Here is a 26,392-nt window from a genome sequence, read left to right as displayed (position 1 = left end):
CAAATGGAAATTGAAAAATTTTAAGTAAATATTTAAAATCAATTTAATTTGTGATTTACAGTGTATTAATGGACTCACTAAATTATACTATTGTTTTAAAAGAACTTCTACCTAGCGTAAAGAAACATCTTAAATCAATCATAACAAAAAACAAAGTTTTTTTCATTGGCAACTAATAGTCTCCACAATGGTCTTCTAGAAAAATCTTGGAAAGTTATTGTGGGAACCAAAAACTTACACTAATCGGACATTGAATAGGTGTTTTATACATATTTTAAACACAAAATGAAATAAAACGAAAATTTCTGGCTTTATAATAAAGCAAAATAAAAAAACTTTTTTTTATAAATTTATGAAAATATATTTTTTAATTTATTTTATTCCTAATTATTTTTTTCAAAACACATCAGACACGCTGAATTATTACATAATTATCACTTTTGGGCTCTATTTCTGTGTCGAATTTATGAACGCTGTGTTCTGAGGGGATGTCTTCAAAGTTCGAAAAGTATCATGTAAATCAAGTTTTATTTATTTCTCTGCATTCTCGAGACAACGTGCTACTTAATCGTCATATAAATTTTTACTCATTTTGTTTAAATATTGTAAAAACCTATTAATAAGATCACCTAACGTGATGATAAATTAAAGCATGCGTAACTAACACCCTGGGGTAATTTTCCACCCCACCTACCTGTACAAGCCAAACAGATGATTTTTTTCACATCCCGCGTCTACGAGCTTAAAGCGCATACTCTGCATTGAGAATACACAAAACGACATTGCACTAGCTTCGGTAGAAAAAAAGATATGTCAATTTTTATGCGCCTGGGGTAAATAATTACCCCACGGTGTTACTTAAGGGTTAAAGTAAACTATAATAGACGTGTTGACAACACCAATCATAATGATGTACTTTTTAAAACTGTCAAAACGAGACTCTCCCATAGATTTTGTATGGCAATACAAGCAAGTGACGTCACTATTTTGTCAACTCAATAAAACTACTTTTTTTCAGTTACAATGCAACCAAAAATTTTAATTTACAGGTGATATAAAATTAATTAAGTTTTTAAGACCAGAATAAAGTGACTTTTTAAAAAAGTTTAAAAGAGTCAAATGGTCTATTGTAACCTAATACAGCGTTAATCGTAGAGTCACCATATCGTTTCGATGTGTCATCATATCATCATCATCATCATCAACAGCCCTTTACAGTCCACTGCTGGACTATGAGCCTCCTCCACTATAGTGGAGGGTTTTGCCATAATCTCCACGCTTGGCAGGCGGGTTGGAGATCGCAGTTTAAAAGATTGATGTTTTTCAGAGAGCGCTGCTGCCCATTCTCTGTTTGATGTGTAGTCCCTAAGTCGCCTCTTACGACACCCGCGGGAAGAGTAGGGGTTGGTGACAAATGTATTCTACTCTGCCGTCACCACACGTGTCATCATATGCTAGATATTATTATAAACGGCCAGCTTTGCTATAATATACTAGAATAATTAATCAATCGATAACTTCAAAAGTATCGATTTAAATTCAATGACGTCACAATACTAGTAAGTTACGTAGGTATATGAAGCAAGGAATTTATAAAAATACATACCAATTTCACTTTAAACTCGTTGCGGATCCACGGATGATCTCTCGGCTTACCTGTTAAAGAAAAACAAATCATAAATCACTGAAACAATTTTATGATGAAAAAATAATTAAGAAATAGAAATAAAGTTTGATGTAGGTATATGTATATAATAGCAAAATCTATAGTAATAATAAACTGTGGTCTTATTTGTAACAGTTTCGAGAATTCAGGATTATAATTTGATCGTTGATCTTGTGATTATGTTACGTGTACATAGTACAGTATCATTCTCCTTCTATAATGTCGATTAATCAATAAGCCTTATATGTTAAGCTAGGTACCTTCATACTACGAGGTGTTCAGCGACAAGTTTCCATTGATATGACGTCACTTTACTCTCTTAATTTCGATACTCATTTATTTCATTGACGTTTTGGCAGCAATCACCAAAGTTACGCTATGGTCAGGATTGGATGGGTGACCATTCTAACTATGTATATTTTGTCTCCCCAGATTTTCCACAATGAACGGTCCTGCGCTGCCCGCATCCAGGCTCTTCCCTTCTTCTTTGTGGGGTTTATTTTCAGCATTTCCGTTCTTCCGTTAGCTTGGTATTAAGTCGTTTAGTGTAGTTTTTATTTTTGATTTGATTTTGATCTTTGTAAAACTTAATCCCTATCTTTGAGAATTTCACCAAGGAGCATAACTCGAGTATTGGTTTTTCGGGATCATTCCCCTTTCTTATTTATGTTTACGAACTCATTCCCGACTCGATCGGGGCTTCCCGCAATAACTTTGAACGGAATTTCCATAATAAGTTGGTAAATATTGTTCCTTAAGAACCAGTCAAAAATAGCCCCAGTTTGTGCCAAATTCCGTAGAAGAGTTCATAGTCTTAATAATTTGGATTGTTTCTAAAATAAAATAAATATTGAAGAAGATAAAGTTTGTGAGAATGGATGGATGTAATTTCAAAACTACAGAACGGATTTTGAAGAAATTTTACATTATTATGACTAACTGAATTTCACGCAGGTGACGCCGTATGTAAGAGCTAGTTATCCACATTATAAAGGTATAGGTCACGTGCAGTTAGGTATGACACCGGTAACAAACACCTAAAACAAAGGATAACTCTTTTTTCGATTAAAATGAACGTGTGGTTTTGCTTTCTTTGAAATTAACAAATAATATGGCCCAGTTGCTGGAAGAAAAAATATTTAAAAAGTGAGTTGGAACGTGGACCAAGCTAAAAGTGAGCCAAGTCACTGGAAGAGTCATAGTAAGGACCTTGACAACACAAAATCCTGTTTGACAGCTCATAAAAAGTATGTCAGTGTTATTCAAAAACTACGACGCCTTTCCGGCATCAAGCTTCACCACAAACTATCCTCTGTACTTCAAACTATCACCTACTTATCCACTTAAAAATTAAAAATAATCCAATCACGCCCCTTCGCAGCACACGATCACGCGATCATGATTGGGCGGTCGTCGGTGCGTCCGCCCAGTCCTCCGCCCACCAGGTCACGTCAGCTGACCTGGCGCTGGCAGCTGGCCAGGTGTTACTTAGGTGTTGCCTAATTTGTTGATTGAGGTTCAGTGAATTTGAGTGTAGAGAGAATGGAAAATTGGCATCGTGAAAACAAATGAGACTGGGTAACATTGACAAGCAAAACTGTTTAAGTTATAGCCACGATAGCCCGACGGCGAAGTGCTCGGACTGGCCGACTCGAGATCAGAGGAACGTGGGTTCGAATCCCACCGCCGCTCGACTATTGTGGTGAGGCCCACTCGTAAAACAAGCTTATTTAGCGCTAACAGGACTATTAGTAATTTGTGCAATACAAATTGCTAATCTTTATTAAAAAAAATGCCCTGAAAAGGGCCAACATACTAATCACCAATCAACATCTTCGTTTTTTAATTTTCATACAAAATAAATTTTATAAAATCCGATTTGTATGAAAATTAAAATAAAGATATCAATTTTCTGACTTCACCATACCATTTATATGCCCATGTTAACATGGGCTAGTGTCGGCTCATATACCCATACTGTATATGAGCCGACCCGTACTTCAATTACTGGTGCGCACAGATCCAAATCGCCATTTAGTTTCTACTTTAAGGCTGAGTTGCACCACTTAACTTTGACAGTAAATTATACGATAACCGGTGCTTTTTGTATGGAGTTTGACAGATTTATGACGTTTGTCAAAGTTAAAGTAAGATGGTGCAACCCAGCCTAAGTATTTTATTTTACCATTTATTAAAAAAGATTTCAAGAAATTATAGCTGACACTCCTGATTAATTAGTTAGTATAAAAAATCTTTTTACTTTTTTGCTTAAATTGCAAGCCCTTGGTCTACCAATGGCCATAAATCAACTTTAGAAACTTCTAAAGTGTGACAAAGACGATACGAGACTACAGCTAAACAAAAAGGACATCGTAATTTTAAATTCTCAACTACCTAAAATTTACCGATTTCATTCGTCTACTAACCTCTCGAAAGCATCTGAAAAGTATCTCCAATCAGTACCTTTAGCAGGTGCCATTTAAATCTACACTATCTCAGACTTTATTCTTTAATGATAGATCGCCCGGTGCTTTGTCCTGCTGGAAGCTCTTCTGGAAGGACTGGTCTTTTGTTCTAAACGTCCTGCCAGAAGATTATCGCAAGTCCTGCCCGCAGTACGCAATTTGTACGAGTTTGCTTGCTGGTCCTTCCAGCAGTACGGTGACCTTCAAATTTGAACTCATCCTCACCAGAAGTAGTAAACACTTGGTTAGTGTTTAATAAATAAAAAGTCATGTCGTAGAATCATTTTGTTTAACCAGTATTTTACTTTTCTTAATATATTATAAACTTGTTTATCTTCTTTCAACTTAACTAATAGGAACTATAATAAGGAACTTTAAATTAATTACTTTGGTACGTCACTTTGTATTAGAAATTACACCTATCACTTACAAATACACTACAAATTAAAAACAAAAACAAGAAATAAATTATAAATGTTTGATTAGGCTGGAATACTTCACATTCATTATAATATTATCGCCAAAATGTTGCCGACTCCACGCCCGGCGCGTCAAAATGTGTCGCGCGAGCGCGAACGCGCTGCCCCCGTGTATACTCGTGCGCCATCGGGCTCCGACTAACGGTTAGTCGCGTTTTTCGATCTTGGACACTATTGGGTGAAAGAGAGAGAAACACTCTATTTTTTCGGGTAAATTTGAAATTTGTACAATGTATACTTACGAAACTGTGATCTTTTAATTTTGCGTCCTACCGGAAGTACTTTAAGTCCTGCTGGCAGGACTCCGGGCGATCTATCATTAAAGTCTTGACTGCATTTTGAACCCTATAGTATTGTTATAAGGTCGAAAAAAGATAGCAAATTGATGGTTGCATTCCGCTATCCATTTAAGACTCTCGAATGCAGTAGAGTATCCCCTATCAGTTTCTACAGTGTCCCCATCGATCCTCGAACTGGCAACAGGTGAACTGGCCGCTCGCCAGATGAAATGCACTATGACGACACCATAATGACGGTCTTCAAATACTTTTTAAGTTACCTGTAACTAAGTACAGAGTAGGTACGGCTTATGAAGCTTAATACTATAGCATGATAATATGGTAGTAATAGGAGTCAAATTGCAACTAAAATGCAACATAGTTTGTCATGCTGTTGACTGTACTTCAATTTGAATTCTTACTGGTCGTTAAGAAAACGCATGGCTACGAAAAAAAAACATTTTGACATGTGTCATGGAACTCCAATCGCGCGTTCTGCGATTCGAAAAATTTAACATTGTAATTATATTATTTTTGTTTGAACCAAACTGTTGTGTGATGTTGTTATTTGTTAAGACTGAATTTCAGTATTGTATTTTTCATATTCAATATCAAAGGGTTTGGACATTCCGTGACTTATAAGACTATAAGTACGTGTTATTGTATTAGATACTTATAAATAAGTTTAAGGCTGAGTTGCACCACCTAACTTTTACCGTAACTATAACCGATGTATTTTGTATTGAGTTTCATAGATTTCTGAAGTTTGTCAAAGTGATATTAAGATGTTGCAGCCTAGCCTAAGAGTTTGCCTTGTAACACAAGCTTGAATTAACTAAATTGACTAAAAAATAAATACATTATGATTTAGAAAGAAAGAAAGATACATTTATTACAATGGACATCACACAAATACAAGCAATTACATAGACATGACAGTGGCACATAATAATGGAAGAAGAAAAAATAAAAACAAGAGTAAACTGAGCAGTGCCACCCATTCACCAACAAGATGCTCACTGCAACGGGACCCCACTCAGCATTTAGTACTTATGATGTCGTGAAATCGGTCCCATTGATCAATGTCAGTCGCAAAGTAACATAATATAAGGTTGTAGTGACCTACGAGTAAGTTACAATCCAAATATCAAAAGTAAACCATTAAACAATAGAAACCTTTCCACCGACATCCACGTCTCACCACTGTGTCACTGTTGTCCAATACTGACCGCTTTCCCTCACGTAGGTGCCTCATAAATCCAGCTGGTCCTCCGAGGGTGACGAAGGAAGTGTCACTCCAAACGAAAATAAATGACAAGACACGGGAGCACGGTGACGGATTGCAACGAGGAGATTAAAAGCTGCGGTGAATCGGTAAAGAGGTGTTGTGTGACGAACATTCGCAATAAGTAGAAACACAGTCATATTTTATACTTGCTTTTGCCCGCGTCTTCACCCGCGTGAAATTTAGTGTCACAGATCGGCATAAATTATAGCCTAAATGTTACAAACAATAATACTGTAAAGTTTCAACAAAATCCGTTCCGTAGTTTTTGCGTGAAAGAGTAACAAACATGTTCACATCCAGACATCTAGACATCCATACAAACTTTCGCATTTATAATATTAGTAGGATGGTAGGGACTGTATTGTAACGTCATATAAAATTAGGTACAGTAGGTAAAGTAAAAATCAAAACAAGTTGGATTTGTCACCATAAAATTGTGGATTCCGTTAATGTTCAAACTTAACCCAATATCAGTTTACAATTTGACGCGTTATACATATTATAAACTGACGGAGTTCACAATTTCACGTTGAAAGATGAAGATCGCCAGCAAACAATCTATAGGCAGATACCTTTACTTAGTCTTTATAGCCAATGGGGCCCTCCCTGCTACAAGGGCACGGCTTACCCACTTAAAAACCGTGCCTTCCGTAAGTCAAATGTGTCAGGAACACGGGACATGAATGTCTATCTGCGTTTTCCGCAGCATTCGTCCGCGTAGAGATCCGTAACTGAATTCTCCTTATTTTTCCAAGAAAATGGCCTTTTATGTGGGGCTTGATCCCACTAAAACCTCCATATTCCCTCTGCTGCATAGTGAGCACCTTGCCTACTAGAAACGACCAAGTCGCTTTTCGCGTCATATACGAATCCCTTTTTTGACGCGAAGGAAATGCTTTGCGTCACTGCTGATCCGGATAGCCCAACCTGATCAACTTGAACCGTATATAACCCACGAAGGGGCAGCATTAAACTTGCAGGACATGAAGGATGCACCACTTAGGCCACGCCGCGTCGGCGCGCGTCGGACGTTTTCTCAGACTTGGACTGCGGTCTCCCTTTAGATTTCTATTATTCAACGACCGAGAGCGGTCTAGGAAAACATGTACGATGGTTAGGCTGGTTGGGGACGGACGACTTTTATGTTTTAATAATTATGATTTAAGGGTGGTTTCAATTTATATTCCTGGGAGAACAACGAAAAACAATTGAGAAAAAAGTAAAAACAAAACTTGCAAATGTTGCACTTTACTGGGCACTAAGTATTACCTAATTAAGGGAGTCACAAATAAGTAATAAGTTTCAGTTAGCCTCGTCCATAGCAGGCTACGTTTATACTACTTGTGTTGAACAAAATTTCGGCAGCAGAGCTAAGGCACCGTATGGCATTTTAATGTTTGTTATAGTGTGCAATTGTAACATAAGTCTGCCTTGGCACCCTAAGTTTCTCTGAAGTCTCTACTAACTTAGTAGGTACCTAATAATGAAACATTGACGTTCCAAAATGCAGCGTGCACAAATTATATTCTGGAGTGAAGGCCACGTACCGGAAAGCTAAACCGTAGGACGTCCACCTACAAGGAGGACCGACGACCTCATAAAGGAAGGCGCTGGATGCAGGCCGCTACCAATCGGCCCAATAAGATTCCTTATTTTATTTATCTTAAAGCTAAGCTAACCTCCAAAGCTTTTGAGTCGGCCATCTTGCCCTACCTATCGGTAATCGCAAGCGTTTGGGCGCCTTGCTCTGTCCAAAGCACAATGCTCACAATGCTATTTAAAGTATTCCAACTCTGAATGGAGGAATCTCTAAAAGCTAATTAATAATCACAAAGGAGCTGGAACAAGTCACGATAATGGGACGACTTTTTAATATATAAAACGTGTAAAGAAGTGGCTTTGTCAGGAATGCAGATAACGTGAAAGGAAATTAGAGAGGCGATATGGCGATAGGACGGCATTTCAGACTTCATTATTTTTAACGAGATAATAACTATCATCTTTTGAAAATGTATTTTTTCTCGTAATAAAATACAAGTAACCTATCGTCATTAATAAACGAATTCTTTTCTCTCTTCTTTTCATCTACAAACGAATTTTCATAGACTTAGAATTGTAAGACATCAAAAATTAATGAATAGTAAATCATTAGATATATGTATCATAGACATAATATACAGTTAGTGAAATTACAACAGTTCTACGAAAAATTTCTTTCTCTAAGCCAAAATAAAAGAGTACCAGTAATAGATTATTTTTTGTTTCTATCAGTCAAATTCGTCAATAAAAGCTGCCTCCAGAAAAAATAGGATTATCTATTTTCTCCTTAGTCAATTCCTATCACGAACCTCTATTTTATGTTTTCCTTATCTCAGACTATACCCGATTAGATTAAGTTAATACATAAGACGTCTCTAATGATGTACATATACCAGCAATTTAATTGCCAAAGTTCCTAAAAACCAGCCTTAGCACCTTTTTTGTAAAGGTGCTATGGCTGGTTTTCGTGGCAACGGCAATTTTGTCATTCAATTTTAGGAAAAATATGCGATAATTTTGGAAGAGTCTAGTTGCGACAAGTTTGAAGAAAACTGAACGAAAAAATATATTTTTGATGCGGCATTAAAGACTAGATAATCTAATCTTCATAGAGCATTTAGGAACAAAATGACAGAAAAAATTGCCTAAAGGTTCGGTCAATCCAGCGCTATCAGCCTTTTTTTTATGTGACAGGAGGCAAACGAGCAAACGGATCACCTGATGGTAAGTGATTACCGTCGCCCATAGACACCCGCAGTCCAAGGGGCGTTACAGGTGCGATGCCGGCCTTTAAGGTGAAGATACGCTCTCTTCTTGAAAGCGTGCAGGTCGTATCCGTCCGGAAACACCGCAGACGACAGTCCATTCCACAGTTCACAGTCCACAGCCTGCGTGCGCGATGGCGATCAATGCATTTAAGACTGATCGCCATTGCCATCGTGCACGCCGGCTGCACTCGTTGGTTTGGTCGAACCTTAAATTATTATTTATTAATAACTAGCGGCCGCCCGCGACTTCGTACGCATGGATCCCGTTTTACCCCCTTCATCTATCTTACGCGGTTTAGATTTTTTCATACAAATGTTTTTTCCCGCTAACTCCCGTTCCCGTTGGAATTTCGCAATATCCTGTTGTAACTAATCTTTAAGTTTACTAAGGGACCTGCATGCCAAATTTCAAGCGTCTAACTTAAGCGGTTTAGATTTTTCATACAAAAGGATTTTCCCGGTAATTCCTATTCCTGTGGGAATTTCGGGAATTCCTTTCTTAGTGCACCTCTACGGTACCTAAGCTACGTCCCTTATAAATTTCAAGTGCCTACGTTTAGCCGTTTAGGCTGTGCGTGGGTATGTCAGTGAGTCAGTCATCCAAAAGGAATTTCCCGCTAATTCCAGTTCCCGTGGGAATTTTGCAATATCCTGTTGTAACTAAGCTTTAGGTTTACTAAGGTACCTGCATGCCAAATTTTAAGCGTCTAACTTGCGCGGTTTAGATTTTTTCATACAAATGTTTTTTCCCGCTAACTCCCGTTCCCGTGAGAATTTTGCAATATCCTGTAACTAAGCTTTAAGTTTACTAAGGTACCTGCTTGCCAAATTTCAAGCGTCTAACTTAAGCGGTTTAGATTTTTCATACAAAAGGATTTTCCCGCTAATGCCCGTTCCCGTGGGAATTCCTAAGTATCCTATAACCTGCCCAGGAGTATGAAGAATAATTGTGTCAAGTTTCGTTAAAATCCGTCGAGTAGTTTTTGTTTCTATAAGGAACATACAGACAGACAGACAGACAGACAGACAGACAGACAAAAATTTTATTGATTGCATTTTTGGCATCAGTATCGATCACTAATTACCCCCTGATAGTTATTTTGAAAATATATTTCATGTACAGAATTGACCACTCTACAGATTTATTATAAGTATAGATTACCTTTAATTTGCTACAAGTAATGCCCGAAAACTTGTCCATGTAAACGCAGGTTTTCTATGAACGCAAACGTGTGGCGACAAATAATGGGTCCCGATTTTATCAAAGGGACTCAAGTCGCAAAGTTTATTTGGACAAAGGAACGCGGGAACTGGAGGGATCTTAGGAAATTATACGGTGAACTAGATAAGGGCAGAAGAGGTATTTTATATCGGTTATGTTTTTTGAGTCAGATTTGAGTAAGTAGGTGTATTTTTATTTTATGTAAAAAAACATTTCATATTATGGTATAAACACCTTGATTGCATACTCTGCATGAAATAAACGAATCCATGAAATGTCTGAAATAATGGTATTTTGAAACCTAAAATGAAATTAAGAAACGTCAACATTTCACTAAAGAAATGACCATTCAACAAGGACAAATTGAGTTATAATTCTTTGAAAACCCACCATTATTTCCATTGTGCCTGAAAATGAAAAAATAACTCTTTTTTCTATCGCCAAGGGCCTTTTAAATCAGTCCACGCATTTCCCATTTCGAATCGGTCATTTTCCATCCGTCCATTACTGAAAAATATGGGCTTTTTTGGACCCAGATCCCTTTGAAAGGGCAGTAATTGCCTTAAGTGGCCCCTCCAAATAACTTATTACGTTGTTTAATCTCTATCAAGTGTTATACATTTGTGGAATTGATTTCGTGAAAGGCTGCCGAATTTTTTGTTGAAAAGTAGCACTTAATGCAACAACAATAAGATATCACAGTGATAGCTTGAAGTTCCGTCATGTGTCAAAGTTTAATCACCAAAGGCGATCTCGTCAAAATGATTGAAAAGAAATATTTATGACTAGCTATGCCCGCGGCGACTTCGTACGCGTGACAATAGTTTGAATAATAATTACCGCTTTTGCAACATTTTTCTTTACTGCTCCGCCCCTATTGGCTATAGGGTGATGTTATAAATCCTTCCTCCACAAATGAGCTATTCAACAAAAAACATTTTTTTAATCGGACCAGTAGTTCCTGAGATTAACACGTTCAAGCAAATAAACTAACTTTTCAGCATTATAATATGTATTAGTATAGAAAAGAGGTTAATAATGTCGACACAAATAACTTATTTACATAATGAACGGTCCTGCGCTGCCCGCATCTAGGTTCTTCCCCCGACCTTTACCAGATCGTCGGTCCACCTAGTAGGGGGCCTGTCCACGCTACGTCTTCCAGCTGTGGTCGCCACTCGAGAACTTTAAAGAGAAAGCCTTGGAGGAGGCCTTTATCCAACAGTGGACATCATTTGGCTGAAACGAACGAACGAACGAAATAACTTCTTAGGTAGAAAATATTTTCCACGCAAAAATGCCATCTTCTCTCACTAAAGTCCTGTTTCGTTAGCTGTTTACGCGTTAAACGTCATTAACTCACTGAACAAATGACAGCATAATAATAACCACGCTGATGAATAATAAAACCGGGTGTTGCTAGGGGAGTGGTGACGTCACCGTGATGTCAGGCGTCTCGAAGGTGTCAATTACGAGACAACCCACGCCCTTGTCGCGAGATGATCATTCAGTGATCACTTCCATGTTTGTTAGGTTTAGACATCTCACACAGCGCTATCTTGTAGCAAACTTGGAAAAACTTATATGAACTAGACTAGCTCACAGTATTACAAAAACAAGGCAACAGTTTTTAGTCTAACTTTAAGGCTGGGTTGCATCATTTCATTTTAATTTTGTCAAACGTCAAAAATGTGTCAAACTTAATACAAAAAACACCGGTTGTACCAAGTTATAGTCACGGTTAAAGTTAGGTGGTGCAACTCAGCCTAAAATATTCAAAATTAAAACGTAATTTGCTAAATATAATATTGTTAATGGAATGAATCTCAAATCTTACAAGTACTCGTACTTAATTAATCTTGACAAAATTCTAATACAATGAGTATTTTTGGTTAATTAATTCAAATATTAAATTGTAGGCGCGCGCGAACACGTGCCAGTAGAGAGAATAACAGTTTAAGATACTACAATTATATTTATTACTAGCGGCCGCCCGCGACTTCGTACGCATGGATCCCGTTTTACCCCCTTCATCTATCTTACGCGGTTTAGATTTTTTCATACAAATGTTTTTTCCCGCTAACTCCCGTTCCCGTTGGAATTTCGCAATATCCTGTTGTAACTAATCTTTAAGTTTACTAAGGGACCTGCATGCCAAATTTCAAGCGTCTAACTTAAGCGGTTTAGATTTTTCATACAAAAGGATTTTCCCGGTAATTCCTATTCCTGTGGGAATTTCGGGAATTCCTTTCTTAGTGCACCTCTACGGTACCTAAGCTACGTCCCTTATAAATTTCAAGTGCCTACGTTTAGCCGTTTAGGCTGTGCGTGGGTATGTCAGTGAGTCAGTCATACAAAAGGAATTTCCCGCTAATTCCAGTTCCCGTGGGAATTTTGCAATATCCTGTTGTAACTAAGCTTTAGGTTTACTAAGGTACCTGCATGCCAAATTTTAAGCGTCTAACTTGCGCGGTTTAGATTTTTTCATACAAATGTTTTTTCCCGCTAACTCCCGTTCCCGTGAGAATTTTGCAATATCCTGTAACTAAGCTTTAAGTTTACTAAGGTACCTGCTTGCCAAATTTCAAGCGTCTAACTTAAGCGGTTTAGATTTTTCATACAAAAGGATTTTCCCGCTAATGCCCGTTCCCGTGGGAATTCCTAAGTATCCTATAACCTGCCCAGGAGTATGAAGAATAATTGTGCCAAGTTTCGTTAAAATCCGTCGAGTAGTTTTTGTTTCTATAAGGAACATACAGACAGACAGACAGACAGACAGACAGACAGACAAAAATTTTACTGATTGCATTTTTGGCATCAGTATCGATCACTAATTACCCCCTGATAGTTATTTTGAAAATATATTTCATGTACAGAATTGACCACTCTACAGATTTATTATAAGTATAGATTATAAATGAAATATCCGATGATGATGATGATGAAATGAGGAGATCCGTAAACGAACTAAAGTCGCTGACATAGCCCGACGGATTAGCAAGCTAAAGTGGCAATGAGCAGGGCACATAGTACGCAGAACTGACGGCTGATGGGGCAGCAAGGTTCTTGAGTGGAGTCCACGTACCGGAAAACGCAGCGTGTGACGTCCACCCTCAAGGTGGACCGACGACATCATAAAGGTAGCAGGAAGGCGCTGGACGCAGGCCGCTACCAACCGGGCAGCAAGGAAATAATAAAGTAATGACATATATGAGACTACTTCAATGACTTAAAATTCTTTCAATTTGTGTTCAAAGATAGATTTATTCACGTCACAATTCGTAGATAATTAGTTTTTATTCTGATAGCACCTAGACTGAAACTTAATCAAAGCATTTTATTTCTCCTCTTGTAAAAACATTTTATTATAACTAAGTTAGCGAATCCAATAGAATTCCTCGCATTTAAATCTATAAAACGTGACCGTGCCCTTACTCTAACTTAATTTCTTTGCAGCGACCCTTAGACTTCAATTATAGAGCTTCGAGAAGATATTTAATTTTATTTTCAATTCAGTTTTCGAACTGGTTTATATCTAATATCTTTTTGTAAAATTGTATAACTATCATTTCTTAATTCATCATAATCATTTCAGCCATAGGACGTCCACTGCTGAACATAGGCCTCCCCCAATGATTTCCATATCGCCCGGTTGGTAGCGCCTGCAACCAGCTCCTTCCTTCTACCTTTATGAGGTCGTCGGTACACCTTGTGGATGGACGTCCCACGCTGCGTTTTCCGGTACGTGGCTTCCACTCCAGAATCTTGCTGCTTGTGACAGCTTATACAACATTATTTGTTACTAGAGCACAGTGAAAGAGTTGAAAGTCACACTTACAGTAAGTTGTCCCCTTTTATTTAATCTCAATCATTTGTACAGTATAAGTAATGTAGGATGACATCTAAAATAGCATTAATACTAAATACTAACATTTTTTTTACAACAATACTGTAATCTTTTGTAGTAAGGAAACTATTTGTCACTTCGTTCAGTATTTGTGACTCACGTGTGATTTAGGGGATATGCTGATGTAAATCATTGAGACGATAACATTCTACAATATTTTTAATTTACAAAAAGATTTAAACATTAAATTAAACCATAAACATGCTACATTTACTTTTAACAGACTTACGCCCGTATTTCACAAACGATGCTTGCCTATGTGAAGCAGCAAATCCAAAGGACAGCGTTGAATAGAGCTCTGTGTTTGGTTCGTGTGTCACCCTGTGCGTCCACGCGCACTATGAGACCTCACAGTAATGTTTGTGAATACGGGGGTAGTTTCGTGACTTCTATATGACGTAAAGAATGATATTGTACATTTGGCAAACACTCATTTGTGTGTCTAATTACGAGAAGTCTATTGACTCAAGAAATTGGGTGCGTGAAGGCTTTGCCCTTGGGATGTTTGCGAGTGTCTGGGAATTGCGTATTTTGGAGTTATTGGCTAAATAGTCATTACAAGTATGTTTTAGGTGCTTTGGGATTTAAAAATGAATACAGGTCGGCATGTCTTAGTATGAAGGACAAAGAATTAAAAGGTTTTAAGCAACGAAAACATGTGATCTATTCTGCATCATTTTTAAATAGGTATTTGGATCTGAAAGAAAAAAAAAACACTACATACTATTTTCCAAACAATGTTATGTGAAACGACACGCGATACTGAGTTAGTGTTACAAAACTTAATCCATTTGGGAACCGAATCCACGACTTCAGGTCTCTGGCAAGTCCAATTCTCTAACCACTAGGCCATGGAGGCGCTAATCACATGTGATATCATCTGCGAACCAATCTATAACATAGGTAAAATTATTCTATGGTTATTCCAATATTACGTAACTAGTCAAATATGCATAAATGCATAGTACAGTATTGTCCGTTAGACAAAATCCCATTTATCTCGGAGGCCAATAGTTCTCAATTTAGTTCTATAGGTCGGTGCCAAATGTGTTGGGATGCGAGCTGCGGCCACAGTGAACGACGCGAAGCGATTTCATACCACGTCTGTCTGCAGAGACCGAACGCGATGGAGGATTGTTGTGGACGCCCTCTGCCCCATCTAGGGGACATAGGACACCAATGCCCATTTTCACCATCAATCCCTAATTTTTAAGTGACGCCTATGGTAACACATTTAAATGGAATTTTGTATTCATAGGGCTCGCTTATAAATTATAGGGATTGATAAAGAAAACGGGCATAATTTAAGTACCTAAGTCAAGTCTGTGTCTGCTATTTGTTTTTTTGGGACAAGAGGCAAACGAGCAGTCGGATGACCTGATGGTAAATGATTACCGCCGCCCATAGACACCCACAGCCTTGGGGGAGTTACAGATTCGTTGCCGGCCTTTAAGGTGTAAGTACGCTCTCTTCTAAATATAACTAATTGATGCCGCGTTTTATTGTAATACCAAGGAGATACACAAGTCGTTGTTGTTAACTATAAAATGTAGGTAGAGCATTGCTTCAAATACTAGGCGCATTAAGCATGATAATTTACTGAAATTAACCTCTCTAAATGTAGAAATCTTTAATACGAGTTCAGCCCGTATTTTGTATTCAATCCCACTCATACTTACTAATAAACCAATGTCGGAGTATCAGGTGACTTGTAACTTGATTTTAAAGTGATCACGTGTATACTTAATTACTTGGGTTGAATACTGTTCTGAATGACAAATCATGTGGACCAAGAATTCTAAGAATTTAACCCTTAAGTAACACCGTGGGGTAATTTTTTACCCCAGGCGTATAAAAATTGGCACATCTTTGTTACCGGTGAAGCTAGAGCAATATCGTTTTGAGTATTCTCAATGCAGATCGTGCGCTTTAAGCTCGTAGACGCGGGATGTGAAAATAATCATCCGTTTGGCTTTTACAGGTAGGTGGGGTAGAAATTTACCCCAGGGTGTTTTGAAAATAATAATTATATTAGGAATAAAATAATGTAAAAATGAATTTCTCATAATTTTATAAGGAAAGTTTTTTTCTATTTTGCTTTGTTTATAAGTCCAGAAATTTTCGTTTTATTTATCTTTGAGTTTAAAATGTGTATAAAGCAGCTATTCGATGTTCGATTAGTGTAAGTTTTTGGTTTCCACAATAACTTTCTAAGATTTTTCTAGAAGACCATTGTAGACACTATTAGTTGCAAATGAAAAATTCTTTGTTTTTTGTTATGATTGATTTAAGATGTTTCTTTACGCTAGATAGACGATTTTCAAGGCAATCGTATAATTTAGTGATCCCGCTAATACATATAAATCACAAATTGAATTTATTTTTAATATTTAATTAAAAATTTTCAATTTCCGTTTAGGGTTATTTTTTACCCCAGGGTGTTCAATGTGTAACCAAAAATAAGGATGTTACTTAAGGGTTAAAAGCAGTTAGGAATACGAAGATAATGGTAAGATAACGCTCTCAGGAAAATTACCGATTGTCAATATAAAGGTACATGGACGCGACGTATTCCACTTTGAGCACCCGTCCAAATAGCACCTGCACGAATAGCACCTGGCCTATTCTACTTAGAGCACCTGCCCAAAATATCGATAGGTGCTTTAAGTAGAATAGGCCAGGTGCTATTAGCGCAGGCGATATTGGATGGGTGATATAAAGTGGAATACGTCCATGACGCATCTTATGTTTAGTTGTAATTGGTGCGCTATTGATACAAAAATGTATAAGTAAGCTGATATGCTGTCGACTGCACAATTATTATCTGCCAAAGAGCTCTATCTCCCGCATTTCTAATTTATTCCGTTATCTTTCTCTAAAAATATTCCGCTGCCCGCTCCGCTCATCACTGCGGCCCAACCCTCAAAAGCTCCGGTCATGTCATCATGCGCCCGCGGTTAGTTACGAAGATTTATTCGAAACCGCCAACCGACTGCTAGAACCGCAGTATTCATAGGGCAATGTTTAGTTTAGTACTGAACAATTGGTAACTACGCTAGATTAATATGCAATTCAGTAATAATAATAGCAATTAAATAAAATATTAGATCGTAAAGTTAGATGGACTGAGCCATCATAATCAACTCAGCCATAGGACGTCCAATGCTGAACATAAGATAAGATAAGATAAGATAATATAAGATAAGATAAGATAAATTTATTGAATAAAAACTTAGCCTAAATACAAGAAACTTAAATGGGGCTATGAAATTATTTGGTTAGTAACAATATTTTAATTAAGGTAGTATACCTAAACTAAGCAAAAAATTTTGCCTGTGTTTTAGGCCTCCTCCAATGCTTTCCATGTTGCCCGGTTGGTAGCGGCCTGAGTCCAGCGCCTTCCTGCTACCTTTATGATGTCGTCGGTCCACCATGTGGGTGGACGTCTCAAGCTGCGTTTTCCGGTACGCGGCCTCCACTCCGGACTGAGTAGCGTAACTAAATGTCTTTATGACTATTTTTGCTGACTGAGTTGAATTAGCGTTACAGCTACTAAAGACAAATTTTCCCAAAAATCCTATTTATCTCTGGTAAATAAGAATGTCGTCCTACTCGTACTGTAGTGGACTACTAAATGACCCAATGGTAATGATGAAAAATGGCTTAGAATGTATTCATTATTGGATGTCTCTCAGATGAAGTATTTGGAGATTTAATTCTCTACATCCTGGGTTTGATTACCAGAATTTGAAAAAATCGAGTACCTCAGGCGGAAATTGAACCTACGTCCTTTTGCTTATCGAGCGATAAACTACGGAATTTCTAATAATTATTTAACACCAGAGTTGTGAAGTGAGTTGGTGCCTTTAGCTGTCAACAATGTATAAAGATCACTTTTGCGTTACCATTCATTATTGATCAATATTGTGCTTTAATAACACACTTCAACTCATTGCTCTCGGTGTCATTGTCTTAACCCTTAAATCGCTCCCGTCAACGTGACGCCACGGCGGTTAGTTAAGAAGATTTATTTGAACCCGTCGCAACATCTTAGCACTAACCGGGACGGAGCTGTCACCCCGCGTTGTTAACGGTCTCTATACAGGGTGGGTAAGAAACAGCTAACTTTTTTACTATGAACTAGATTTTGCCCGCGGCTTATCCCGCGTAAATTTTGGTCCGTCACAGAAAGTGCGTCGTTAATCGCGTGCGTGTCCTTTTTCCTAAAACCGGGATTAATACTAAAGTGTTGGCGGTCAAGCCGTAGATCCTGGATGCACGGTAGCAGGAGCGGTAAGAAAGAGAGTTGGTTAAATTTTTATAAGTGATTCTGTTAACCCCTCGTGATAAGCCACATATTATGCCAATCTGACAAGTTATAGCCTATTTGTTTGTTATAAACAATAATACTGTAAAGTTTCAACAAAATCCGTTTAGTAGTTTTTGCATGAAAGAGTAACAAACATCTAGACATCCAAACTTTCGCATTTATAATATTATATTCGTAATAGGATCTTATAAAACGAGTCCTAAATAAAACTGCGTAATCTATACTTACCTATAACAGTGCAACCTTTTTGTAAAAAATCAATTTGCATCCGCAAATACAGTGAAAGGGACGATTTTAATCTCGTTTGTCGAATATTTGAGCTCTCCGAACCTCCAAAGGGACTAAAATTAGAACCGGGTAAAAGTTTTGGGTCAAACGTATCGATATTTTGGGGTTAAGTTGTCGAGTGATCTTCTGTAATCCATGTGCCGAGATAAAAACGTTCGCGTTGGATTGCGAGTTGGGTTTCTTCACTTCTGGAAGTTCTTTTATTTTAATACCTACTACATATTATGAAAAAAGTGTAGGTAAAGGGATTTGTTGAAAGTCTGAATATGATTGGGGGTTGATGGAGAAGGGGGCAGGCAGTAAGTCGGATGTCAAAAATAACATTATCATAGACCAATGGCAGAATTGGAATCTCTCCGTCGTCATTGATAGAATGAGAATTGAGATTAGGTTTTTTTAAGATTCCGGTGCACGGAATACCAGGTAGGTAATGTAAATAAGAAATTTTTGCCGGAGCAAAATAAAAATAATTATTTAAATTGATAACAATTTATTGTGGTTGACACAAAAAATTTAAAAAGAAAAAAAAAAGGATGGGTCGTTGGGCCGTTTGGTTGGTACAGACTAAAAATACTAGACTAAGATGCAGACTAAGATTAGCGCGCTATTATCACCACTCGGCTCAACCCCCTCCGCACCCGTCGGGCGCAGCAAGCGTCTGGCACTGCGGGACAGCCGGTGCCAAACACCTTATAGCCGGTACCAAACAGAGCAGCCGGTACCATACACCTCCTGCTATGGAGGCAACGTCAGCAACAACAGCAACAATAGCAGACAGCGCAGAGGCTCGCCACCGAGCACTGCTCAACCACACACAATCTTCAGTAATAAAATTCAGCACGTGGCAGTGAGTCCACAAAATCGGCGAACAGCGGGATTTCGGTGTCCAACCGGAATTCCCTTATTTCGACAACAATAATCTGCGTGCCCTGCCCGTTTGAGTTGGGAATGGCACATTTAGGGCCAACTCAGAATGCCACAACACCACACACTACAAAACTTCTGTTCACGACCGCGGCCAGCAGAGTAAAAGACAAGGGCACTCCAAAAAGCGCCGGTCATCACCCGTGACTCAAATCTTCGTTCGAAAACTTGTCACTCCAACAAATCACAATATCAAGCAGTTTTGTATAATTTTTATCTTTACTTTCAATAAATGCTACTTGTTTTAACTAGCCTCTTATTGAATAATTTCGATATGAGAACTCACAATACTGCTTCTCTCATTTAAATTTAATTAAATAATTAAACTTTAGGAAGAAAAAAAATAACAAACAAGCAAGTTTCTGGACGTCACCTGTGTGTTTCGTTTCACTCAGAATATGTCAAATTTCTAGAACGTTCCGAATCCATGATCGATCAAGATACATTACAATGTTATTTTAATATAAACATTGAGGAAAATACTGTAAATAGCTAGAATTTAAATTAAAGAGCCTAAATATTAAGTTTTATAAAAATTTAGTATTGGACATTTAATTTTGTTATACACTTTTTTTTACTAAAAGAATGAAACGTAACGCATTGATCTGTCAAACGGAGACATTCAAAAAGTGAGGTTATTTCTTGCTCTGTTTACCAAAACAACGTAATTAAGTTTTAATAGAAGTTAATCTAAATTCAGTGAATCACTAACAACGACACAATCAAGTGACAAAGGAAATACTGTACACTTTGTGATACGTGACCTTACGGTCCGTTGGAATGTTTGTTTGTGGAAATCGGTAAGTATTCAATCTTGCCAAAAAAAGGTGTTACAGTAAGTATATTAGTTACTTTGGAGTATTTTAAACGAACCAAAATGGGTTATGCTCACCAACTTATAACTTTAACAAATGTCAAAATTCTCAAACTCCATACAAAAACACCAGTTAAGTATTGTTAAAGTTACGATTAAAGTAAATTGGTGCAGCTCAGCCTCAGAGACATGTTTCACGATTTAATAATCTGCAAAACTTTTTCTTAAAATCAACACTACTGTTATATTATCTACTAGTATATGTACCTATAACATACGTTTACCACTGGTGCGTGATGACAACCCACTTAAAACGTAGAATTCGCTAAATACAAACACCTGACAGGAAAAGTGCTTAAAGTATCAAAATCCCTTCATCGACTTGGTGTCCGGGATTCAAAAGTTACAATCCCGAAAATCCCTGAGTCGAAGGTCAAAGCCCGCGACAAAAGAGTCGCGTTGTAATCATTTTTCTTGTCAAAGAAAATCTATTGAAGAGGTGTTTTTATTGTGAGCGCTGTTTTTCCTTTTATTGTTTGGGATGTAGTGAAACAAGACATTTTTGGAAACGTTAATGTGATGAGTTTTCTTGAAAACATGAAATAAGTTTTTTGTCAAACACGAGGAATTGTTATGATAAACGTTATAATAGGTAGAGTTTACGCGTTGTGATCTAAGTAAAGATGTGCCAGAAAGTAGAAATAATAAAATATCTTAAAAATGAATACCTACAAAGAGAGATGGTGTTTACGGGAATGGAGGCTACTTCTAGACTAAGAAGATAGCTTGCTTTGAAAGGGCACTGGCTAGATGAAAAAGCAGAAGATCCTGCTTATTAGGGCTTTGTGGACCTTCTGAAGTCGAGCTGTGAAGTTTGAAAGTATGTTCTGAAATCGCAATTATTAAAACTAAAATATATTTTTTTATTTTTTTTATGCATAACAAGGCAGGTATTTGACCACAATCGCACCTGATGTTAAGTGGGATGCGGTCTAGGATTTTAAAATTCCTACAGCACAAAGATAGTCTAAAATCACTGTAAAAGTACATTATGTATTTCCCAAATTGTCCCTCACATCTTGTATTCAAATAGGGGTAAACCTATACCTCCCCTAAAACTAAATTTCCGACTTATTAAGCCTTACTACCACCGGTAGAGTTAAAGGGAACCATTAGTTAACATAGCCGGGTTATTATAACCGTTGTACAGTGCTAAGCGCGCATTTTAATGTTCTCAGGTAGGTATTTAAGGAACATAGCGCCTACAAATTAGATTTAGTACCTGACGAAGTAATTTTAATCGTAGCTCGGGGCAATACAGCCAGCTTATCGCGTTACAAACGAAATTAATAGACTAAAGATATAAAGTCAGGTTTTCAAGCAAATGATATCATTATTTTATCGCTAAGTTTTATAAAGTATATCTATTTATTTAAAAGTGTGAAACGATCATAATTGACAGTTCATTCTTAATTACGTCAAGCGATATGACGGATATTTTGTTTCTGAAAACAAACAACACGAAACTGTATTTCAGTCATAATAAAGCTTTTGTACCTAATACACTAACGCCCATATTCACAAACATTACTATGAGGTCTCACAGTGCGTGTGGACGCACAGGGTGACACACGAATCAATCACAGAGCTCTATTCAACGCTGTGCGTTCGATTTGCGGGCGTATGTTCATATTTTCGTATAGACCTTGCTATTACTAACAATCGTTCTATTTTTTTAAATAGAATAACAACGTGCGTGACATTTTGGCCTGGCTGTAACATTTGGTAAATGTATTAACGCCGAAATAGTCTTGTCGCTGTCATTACAGAGAATTGTACGTTTAGGATATTGCCTAGCGCCGGGAACGACTTTCGCCTGTAATTTGTATGAATATTAATTGCTCAAACGAATTTGGCAGGTGAATTGAAGGAAATTACATCTGATAACAATGTAAAGGTACCATGGTGTGTTAGACTTAATTTAGTTCATTCTTTTATACATAAATAAATAAATTAAGCACGATACCATCCACTCATGCATATTATGTACAATACATGTAATGAAACTCTGTACGCGTAATTGACATAAAAGTGTTACTAAGGCTGAGTTGCACCACCTAACTTTGAACGTAACTATAACGATAGCTGGTGTTTTTTGTATGAAGTTTGACAGATTTTTGACGTTTGTCAAAGTTAAAGTAACATGGTGCAACCCAGCCTAAGTAATATTGCATACCCATGTAAATTGCAATGTGGCTGTAGGTAGTTTCTTAGTAAATAAATAAATAGCTTCTCCTATAGGTTAAGTGCTAGACTTAACTCATACAGCGAAACTAAAAATGTGTTTCAATTTGTATGCTCTCGTTTCAGCCGAAAGACGTCCACTGCTGGACAAAGGCCTCCCCCAAGGATTTCCACAAAGACCGGTCCTGCGCCGCTTGCATCCAGGTACCTCCCGCGACCTTTAATACCAGATCGTCGGTCCACCTACTGGGAGGCCTGCCCACGCTACGTCTTCCACGTAATTATGCGTATACGTGTATGCTCTATCACGTCATAATATGTCAATGCAACCCCTCCCGTGCCGCTCCCATCCCTCAGGCACTGACTGCGTTAAGCGCTAGAGCTATAGAGTAAAAGTTTTTTATTTATTTAAATATATTATACAGGGTGGAAACGTTAAGTGATCTCACTCGATTATTTCTAAACTTTACAAGATATTGAAAAACTGGTTACTGATCCTGAAAGTGCTTCATGAGCTCTTTCAAATGGTACCAATAATAGGTTACAGAATACACTGGATCTATCTGAAAATTCAATGTTTCCAGCGTCCATACTAAATGTATGCCAGACACACAATATTAGAAATGTAATTTTTTTCATTGAATAATAAACTTAAAATAAACTCGTAAATTGTATTCTATTTTTAAATTATTCATGGAAAACATTGGTTTTAGGCTTTACTTGCTGTAATATTGTCAAGAGATGAGTGCCATGACTGTGGTAGTACTAAATGTATGGAAGAAGGAAACATTGAATTTTTTGATAGATCCAGTTTATTCTGTAACCTATTATTGATACCATTGGATAGAGCTTGTGAAGCACTTTTAGAATCAGTAATCAGTTTTACGATATCATGTGTAGTTTTTAAAATAATGTGACTTTACCAAATGTATGGAAGCTGGAAACATTGAATTTTCGGATAGATCCAGTTTATTCTGTAAGCTATTATTAATACCGTTTGATAGAGCTCATGAAGCACTTTTAGGATCAGTAACTAGTTTTTTGATACCTTGTATAGTTTAGAAATAATCGAGTGAGATCACTTATCGTTTCCACCCTGTATAACTCAAAGGTCAACGCACAGCCCAAACCACTGGACGGATCAGGCTGAAATTTGGCATTCAGGTAGATGGTATGACGTAGGCATCCGCTAAGAAAGGATTTTACGAAACTCCACCCCTAAGGGGGTAAAACGGGATCCACGCGTACTAAGTCGCGGGCGGCCGCTAGTAATACATACATATGTTAGAAAGGAGACATCCAGGTCAACAAAGATCCCAATGAATACGTAGGTAACTGAAACCTTATCCACCTTTGAAATGGGACAAGTTAATACGACGCCATCTTGTTATCTTATCTACATAGAATAAGGTAACAACCTTCGTATAACAACGTCTTTGTTAGTTGACTGTATTTTTCCTTGTTAACCCTAATACTTTTTTTTGGCAATTGCTTACCATCAGGTGATCCGTCTGCTCGTTTGCCTCCTATCACATAAAAAAAAATAATAATAGGGAAAGGGTAGGATGAATACGGATCACCGGTATGGCATAATTTAGTAAAGCCACTTTCGTATTAGCATTCTTTCTCAAAGGCTATTAAACCTTTGTTTGTCACCTGTCATCCGCTTTAAATGGAGGATAGTCTAACCTTAATTTCGAACTCCTCCTATGTTCTTCTGATTAGTTTCGTTGCGGGTCCAATGACAGTTTAACTTTCCACCGGGACAAACTTGATCGAAAACGTACAGTCTGGTGTGCTTTCGTTTGTATCAGGGTTCAACGAGGCCGAAGGAGTAATAACATTTTAATTGAAACTGATCCAGGCAGCTTACCGAAAACGTTTTGTTTCATAAATTCTATACTAGCTTTTACTTACAGCTCTGCTTGCGGGAACTTCGAATTAAAAAGATCCGGGATTAAAAACATAATCGTATTGTAACTAGATCGTTTCATCTTCATCACACGAAGACGCGCCGTGTTATCGGTACCTACACGCTAAGTCATCAATGAGTGCACACGCATACTACAATAATGACGCTCGGATTGCTCGGGTCAAACTTCCCACACCCCGCGCTTCCCTCGACCAAAAATTGGTGGGGCGCGTCTTCGTTGATGAAACTATTATATTCTGAAACAATGTATTTTCCTATGAAAATTATAGACTTTTATATTCCAGACTCGGGAAATGTTGAATTTTACAGGCATTGAATGCTTTCAACCCCTATTTCACCTCTTTAATATTCTTTAGAAAGTTAAAGATACCTATTTGAAATCGTAATTTTAGCCCAAGCTACCTAACTTAAGTTCAGGTCATCATTTCCGTGTTTAATGTAACAGACAAACTTACTTATACATTCATTTTAATTATAGGATATTACATAAAGTAAATTAATCATCATCATCATCATTATTTCAGCCATAGGACGTCCACTGCTGGCCGGTTGCCAACGGCCTGCATCCAGCGCCTTCCTGCTACCTTTATGAGGTCGTCGGTCCACCTTGTGGGTGGACGTCCTACGCTGCGCTTTCCAGTAAAGTAGATTATGAAATTATAACTTCTTAATTAACTTCGAAATAGTAAATCTACATTCTACACCAATACAATTAAAATATTTTTATTGCATACATTTTCAGAGATCTAAATTGAACCATAAATTTTTCTAACTTCTATTCAAGTATTTATTTTATCTGTAAACAATTTGTTACATTGTTTTATAGGGCAATAAAAACTAACTATCGCTTATCTAATGCATGTAAAATATTTAACGGAACAGTTACTGGCTGAAAGTTATATTGGGCAGTAACAGTTACATATACTCGTATAGAAAAAGAATTGGGGCATCTACATTATTAATTATGCACAAGAAAGGAAACTTTTTGGTTCAACATCCTTTTGAACCCTTTTTTTTTTCAATCTACAATATTCCCGATGTCTTCTTCTTCTTTTCGTGTCGACAACAAACCTACACAGTGTCAGCCCAAAACTCCGCCACATGAGTGGCGTTGTCAGTAGCCCGATGTCTTGATTTCAATATTTATTAGTTAATTGTGCAATATCATCATAACCATCAGGCCATTTAGTTCCCACTGCAGGAGCACGACCTTATCTTATTTTACCAGAAGGAAATGTAGAGGATTTGGCCTCCTTGGGCATAGGGGCTCTACGTCACGTGACATTCGCTTATTTGTAAATTTTTTACCCGACTGCGCCAGGAGGGTTGTTTTTTTCTAGATTTGATAGTCCACAAGTAGCTAAAAACACCTACACATTGAAAAAGTACTTTTAACTCGTAAATATTATTACTTTTACAGTTTTACACCAGAGAGGCGAAAATTCCGCTACAAAATTATTCACATTTAATACTTCATATTCGTAACGGAAACAATAAGTATGATAAAAATGTATTGTTTGCTCAATGCATTTCAGCGACGGAATTTCACAGCGGCCATTTTGAAATATTACCCCGAAAACGGAGTTTGAATGGGAATTGTGGGTATTTATCGAGTTTCCCGGAGTTCCCATTTGGTATTAATTTACGGATAAAACAATTGAATACATTGCTCCCTTTATGTAGTATCGTGAATAAGTGAGTAACTCTAGCTGTAGGTGTAGATGATTAATGAGCGAATATGCGTGTT

The 26,392-nt window shown here is 37.4% G+C and overlaps 1 protein-coding gene across 3 annotated transcripts in view; it reads right to left on the bottom strand.

Annotated features, from left to right (window-relative positions):
• LOC135088051 (pseudouridylate synthase RPUSD2-like) overlaps positions 1 to 26,392 on the bottom strand; it is a 521,604-nt gene that overhangs the window by 324,006 nt on the left and 171,206 nt on the right. Inside the window, exon 2 of one of the 3 annotated variants that reach the window (XM_063982936.1) lies at positions 1,607 to 1,656. The exons of the other annotated variants lie outside the window; for them this stretch is intronic. The gene's annotated coding sequence lies outside the window, so the exon portion shown is untranslated. The remainder of the gene's footprint in view (positions 1 to 1,606; positions 1,657 to 26,392) is intronic. 3 annotated transcript variants of the gene reach the window in all.

Source organism: Ostrinia nubilalis, chromosome 3, assembly GCF_963855985.1.
Source record: "Ostrinia nubilalis chromosome 3, ilOstNubi1.1, whole genome shotgun sequence".
Lineage (NCBI taxonomy): Eukaryota > Metazoa > Arthropoda > Insecta > Lepidoptera > Crambidae > Ostrinia > Ostrinia nubilalis.
This window is presented reverse-complemented; position numbering and strand designations above follow the sequence as displayed.